The sequence below is a fragment of the Myripristis murdjan genome, chromosome 24 (assembly GCF_902150065.1).
Source record: "Myripristis murdjan chromosome 24, fMyrMur1.1, whole genome shotgun sequence".
Classification (NCBI taxonomy): Eukaryota; Metazoa; Chordata; class Actinopteri; order Holocentriformes; family Holocentridae; genus Myripristis; species Myripristis murdjan.
Window position 1 is genome coordinate 21,088,197 of NC_044003.1, and position 6,135 is coordinate 21,094,331.

General features: G+C 43.2%; 1 long non-coding RNA gene across 2 annotated transcripts; it reads right to left on the bottom strand.

The window, feature by feature from the left end:
- Positions 1–3,979: 3,979 nt before the first annotated feature.
- LOC115356304 (uncharacterized) lies at positions 3,980–5,521 on the bottom strand. Of its 2 annotated transcripts, XR_003927948.1 has the most exons (4): positions 5,460–5,521; positions 4,981–5,183; positions 4,855–4,872; positions 3,980–4,818 (listed from the first exon to the last, which is right to left on the bottom strand). It is a non-coding gene; the product is annotated as an uncharacterized LOC115356304 (long non-coding RNA). The 2 variants fall into 2 exon arrangements; XR_003927947.1 differs by having other exon boundaries at positions 4,981–5,514.
- Positions 5,522–6,135: the final 614 nt, after the last annotated feature.

Here is a 6,135-nt window from a genome sequence, read left to right on the forward strand (position 1 = left end):
GCATCGCAGGGGAGGAAACACAAACATGGCTTTCGACTCAATTCACACACGCCGTGAATGCTGACACACAAAACACACACGTGCCTGTACATATGCTTGTAAACACGCAGGCATTCACACATTCTGTACATGCATGCATTCGCAAACAAACACACGGACAGAAAGCGGCACACATAAGCAAATAAAAGGGAAAGAATGGAACTAGCCACAAAGTGCATAGATAACTAAATCAATAAATAATATAAGACATTTGTTCCTGGTGAAATGGGCTCTTTGGAGGATTCGACTCACAGTGGATGCCATCCGGGAGATGAAAGACAGAGAAAGCGAGGGAGAAGAGGAAGAGAGTGAGAGAAGAGAGAGTGAGCACAACTCATCAGCTCTGTTGAGATAGTAGCTTGGAGGGAAGAGATAAAGCCATTTTGGCACAGTCAAATCACGCATCCATCACAATGCTTATCGGTCACTTGAGAAAGGTGCCTACAATAAATCGTCAACTGCAGCGTCAATAGCTCAAAGCCAGAGAATGGGAGGCGGCGGAGCAGTGCTCTCTGCTTGTTTGAACAGTGTGACTTATTTGGAGAACAATCAAACAGAATGGAGATATTTATGATGTGAGCTCACATCATATCTAGCCAGGGGGAGATACGGAGGGAACAGTGATGACTTCCAGATTTTCAGGGGAGCGTGTGAGTGCGCGAGGGAGAAAGATCGCCATTTGCTGCTAGACAGCTGAACCTCTTCAGCTTGTTTGGATGCACTCTGTCTTTTCATCCCATTGACCGGCATCGTGGTCAGAAGTTCAACTGCTGCTGGGATTGTGCACACACAGTCCCGCACAGAGAAGCTGCGGCTGTGCGGCTGTCGGGTTTCAGTAAAAGCCAGTAGACGACGGCTTAGTTGAATTTAATTGAAGTGGCGGTATGAATTCAAATCAATTTCATTATTGTAATTTCAGCTATATTAAATTCAATCACCTTTATTTACTCTATAAAGGTTTTTAGCCTTAGTTAATACACCAGGAAAACACAAAAACAACGGATAAAATGGGAAAGCGAGAACATGAATCTGATTCAGATTTGATTAAGTCGCTATATCTTCTCTGGGTGCCAATATCAACATTTTTCCTCATGATGTAATCGCTGAAGTTCAACCATAAAGATTACAATGGCATATTTTTTTCGTTCTCTCTTGAAAGATGGATTGCACTACACACACAATTCTCACACCAAAAAAAAAAAAACAAAAAAAACAACACTTTTTTCTGCAGCACGCATGCAGCACTGCTATTTTCATGTTGGCAGTGGGAGCAAATCTTCTCCACAGAGACTGAAACATTGGCTTTGGAGGGCTGTGATAACTATGAAGACAGAGGGTAATCCTCAGGCAAACCCTGGCTCATCCCTGCCCATCATTACATCTCTGTGACCCAGAGTGCTGCTTCCATACCCTCCTGTCCCCTACACACACCCCCCAACCTCCAACCTCCTTTTTCCTCTGTGCTTGAAGAGAGAAAGACGATGCCTCTCTGCACCTTATTACCATTTCAAAGATTTCCCACAAAATCAGCCGACATGGCCCCGTAGTAGACCGATGGCAGGGGGCACGGCGCCGTCCGATTCAAAACGCATCTAAAAGTCAAGACACTGGGAGGTGAAGCAATATTGCGCCGCTATCCTGACAAACCCCAGGACAAGTATCCCTGACCCGCCTTCAAGGTTGCAGTGAGAAATGAGGCAAGGCTGAACCGTCAAGCCCTGATTATACTGCGTTGTAAGCCAATAAAGCGACATGTACACAGATTCACTGAAAGGAGGGGATGTAACAATTTGCTCTCTAACCCGTGATCCAATACTTCAGTGTTGCAGCATTAAACTCTGCTTGCTTCCCTGCAGATTAACTAAGAGATAATGTTGTTGGCTATGACTATAAATGTAAGCTTGTTAAATGTGATGACACTTGAGCAAAATTTGATTTAAGCCGTTATCCAATTCAGTGTAAGCTGTTGCATTGTGTCTGGGTTGCATTAGGGGAATCGTGGGATTTTCCCTAAAGAGCTAACTCTTCCGTGACATTTAGCAATCAATGGTCTGTTCTCAGAAATGGGCCCAGGATGAATGATACATTTTTATAGCTAAGCTGATGCTGTGATTATAGTTCTCAACAACGACTGAAATTTTCCTTTGAAGCTATGAAGGCAGGCATCAAGGTGAACTTCTGGGAATTTCCACCACCCCCCAAAAAAACAAAACCAAAAAAAAAAAAAAAAAAAAACACAAACGAACGAACAAACGAAACCCTGCCTCACAGTTTCACCATCTTTCCTAGTATTGTGTCAGCCTTTCTACTTCAAAAGGACCCATCTTGACACAGTGTGGTGATGTGATTTGATATTAAAGAAATAATATAAGAAACCTGTCCGTTCATTTTTCAATTCCAAAGGCATGAAACATCGGTGAGAGTATAAATAATGCTGATGCCTCTCCTCCACCGCGCAAGGGCATTTGTTCCATCTGGGGTGTGATTGAAAAGCCCTGGTGCCCCGGGTTCAAAGCGCTATTACATGGCACCGTGTCTGGGCTTTTTCATCTCAGATGGGTATCTGGGGGCCGACACGGAGACAGATAGGATATCATAGCCAAGGATGATACAAGGATCGCCTCTTGAAAATCAATCGGCAGACAGTCCCACATTGGTCTCGCCTGTTTATTTCTGCATCACTCTGTGTGAGGCCCTTCATCAGTGCAGGCTTCTGGAGATCTGGCTCTGTGGTCCGTTCCTGAGATAGGGAGGGAAGGTGAGGGTTGAGGGTGTGAGGTGAGCGGGTTTATGGGTTGGAGCACCCCCAGTTCACCAAATTATGCTCACGATAGATGGATAGATAAATAGATAGCATTTCTGGGTCCATTTTCTTGTTAGCCGGAGTATTTTTCGGCTTCCTGAGGCTAACTGATGAAACATAGATGTCAAGGCACAGAGACACTTCCAGTGGAGCTATAATGGAGTTTGATAGCAGCCAATTTTTCAGCTATCTATAACATCAACAATAAATGTCAGGCTGTGCTGTCAGTCGCTCAAAATCAAAGAGCAAGGGCTTCACAATTTTCCACTAACATTCATCAATCATACATGGAGAAATCTATTGCAGAAAAGGCACAGATACCAATTTTTCCATCAATAGTAGCCTCAATACACCCGAATGCAATATAATGGCAAAACATGTTGTGCTTTAAGTTCTGGCTATGATTTTTCTTTTTCTTAACTGGAAAAAAAACTCTTACTCCCTTGTGATATATTTGTGTCTACATACAGTATATACATATAGCTGAAGAACACGCTCATGGTTCTTCTCTGGGGGTTGCTGCAAGTCATGCTGGGAGATATATAATTGCTAACTGTATTAGAAGTAGACAAGTGAAAAACAGGTGCATCAAAAAACTACAACAGCCCTTCATCCCAAAGTAGGACACAAAATAGGAAAAGTTGGACGAAACAGCTTTTCCCCTGATTATAGTTCCGATTCCCAGTCAGGCTGAATCTGTGCTAATCAGCTCTAGTTTGCAGACTTTGCTGAAGTCAGAGTGGACAACTGGCACAGACAATCGAGAAGTGTATGAAAGGTACACAGTCTAATATCCGCCAGTTAGTACAATTATATCTAAAATGTTTGATATACACGACAGATCTGAAAACGGATCCCATCAACAGCCAATGAAAACTGACAGAACGGACCCACTGTGACCGCCATTATGGGAATACAGTTTTTTTTTTCTTACCATTGCTTTGGCACAATTTTTAAAACATGGCTCATTTTGTCATAACACAATTCACAGAACCACACACCCAAGGGGCAAAACATCTCATATATGCTGCAACATGAAGCACTGCATTCAAAACAAGATCAACACTTCTCCAAATCAAACTTTTGCACCGAATGCCAAACACTTCATTCATATCATAAGACTTTATTCCACCAAACTACACACTGCTGCGCTCAATCGAACGCACTTTCATCTCTGGTGGGCTTGTCATCATAGCTCTGTATACAGAGAGAAATTTTTCAAGTCCACAGAAATGTGCAGACACACCAGTACTCAGATCTTTCAAGCAAATGCACAGCACATCCTGCATTAGAGTTGTAGGAACAAAAACATATGCTCTATCAAATACAGTGATAAGAAACCTGGGATGTTACTGCATGTACAGAAAAAAATACACACACACACAAAAAAGAAAAAACAGCAAAGAATATTTAGGCTGCATCTTGTCACCTTGCTGGGTCCAGTCACAGCATCTCATCCACATCACATGAAATATCCTCCATTGCAAGACAGCGAGGGAAGAAGCACTGGGAATGTCATATCCAGCCCTGGACGGCACTTCAGTGTCATCACACGCCTCGGTGTTACACCTTCCACCGGCATGCCGAAAATAAGTCTTTGATTGGATTGAGAAATGGACAGTAGGGTGGAAGGTACTGAACCAGAAACTGTGTGTGTTTGGACCAGGGCTGCACGATGGAAGCTGACATTGTCCCATGCTACAACACATCTGTGCCCCTGTGCATTATCCATGCGGTCTGCTGGTTTCAATATGTTGGGCAGTCTATCCAAAAATGTGAGAAAGTGGTTTGTTTTGTATGGACCGAGGGGGGCGTGGCGGTGGAGGACACCATTATTTGTATGGCGGCACACATTGTAATATTCCCACCATGTTGACCAGGAACATCCCACCATGTTGACCAGGAACATCTGCAATGCCTCTGTGACCAGTGATGTTTCTTCCCCTTCTCCTGGTCTTTGTGAGGGTGACACCAGACTTATCAATGAAAAACTCAAGTGGAATCTGATTAACGTCCATTTCCCGTACTCTCTGAAAACAAAGTGTAGTTACAGTAATCAGTCAATATGGTGTAGTCCAGTACACTGGGAGAAAATGCTGGACTGTATGTAGTGTGCTGTAGTCAAATCTTGTACTTACTTCCACAAACTTTTTTTTTATTCTCTGGGCATTCTCTCAGAAGGCGCCCTATCGAGCTGCTCCATGTGCTCTTGGTTTTGGAGGAGAATACGGGCCAAAATAGACAAGCTGACTTGCTGGATATTGTTGAAAACTGTGTTATCTCTTATGATGTGGCTTTGAGCATTGGGCCCCTTCCACCACCTCGTTGCTGTCTTTCAGTCCTTTCGACAAGCCAAAAATATAGTACATAAATGGCCAGTGTAGCCTAAAGAAGTTTTTTCCTCCCACAGTAGATTGTGCAGGATTCTTGTACAGTTATAAAATGCATGGCATGGCAGCCATTCATGAAGTAAACAGATAACAAACAGTTGATGATTTGTGGTATCCGGATGACAGAGGAAACAGTAAATCTGCTCAAGTTGGGCTCTCAGCGTCAATCCATGGTTGATAACATGATCAGCTAATGTCTCCTCCTCCTCTTCCTTCAGCAGCCTTACCTCTCACTCTTCCTCCCCCTCTCATTGTCCCACTCCATCGACCTCTTCCTCTCACTGCAGCGTCTATTATTGTTGTAAAAATGTACTCACCTGTGGTCTTTTTATAGCGCTTGCATCATGATCGGTGAGTCAACAATCATGCAATTAGGGGTTTGGCCAGGTGGCACGTGTTTTGGCCAATCAGCTCATGGGTGTGTTATTTGGAATGTCAAACAAGTGACTTTATGTCAGATTGCTGTGTGCTTATCTGGAGAACCATGCGCAGTGTGTTGCAGAAAGTGCCAAGTTGAATTGAAAATAGAGTGCAAGGCAGAAAATGTGTTTAGAGTTTTGGAGACTTGAGCTGAGGTTTTGCTCTCGCATTGTCAGTTTTAATAATTGTGCTTTATGTGTTATTTTAGTGTGTTTACAATCGTTAAAAAAAACCCTGTAAGATCGTGGAGCCTCCTAGTGGTGACATCTTTACATACATGGTAACACAAGAGCTTGTATTCTGATTTGTCATTGTGTTTCCTCTTTTGTTAATTTGATTTGCAATTTGTTGTTGTGTAACTGCAGTTGTATTTTGTGAGTTGTTGCTGTGTTTATCCTATTTGCTGTTTAGATTTGCACCTCGCAGCCACCACAATGAGCAGATCCGTTGCCTCTGCAGAGGAGTGTTCCTTCTTACCTGGCA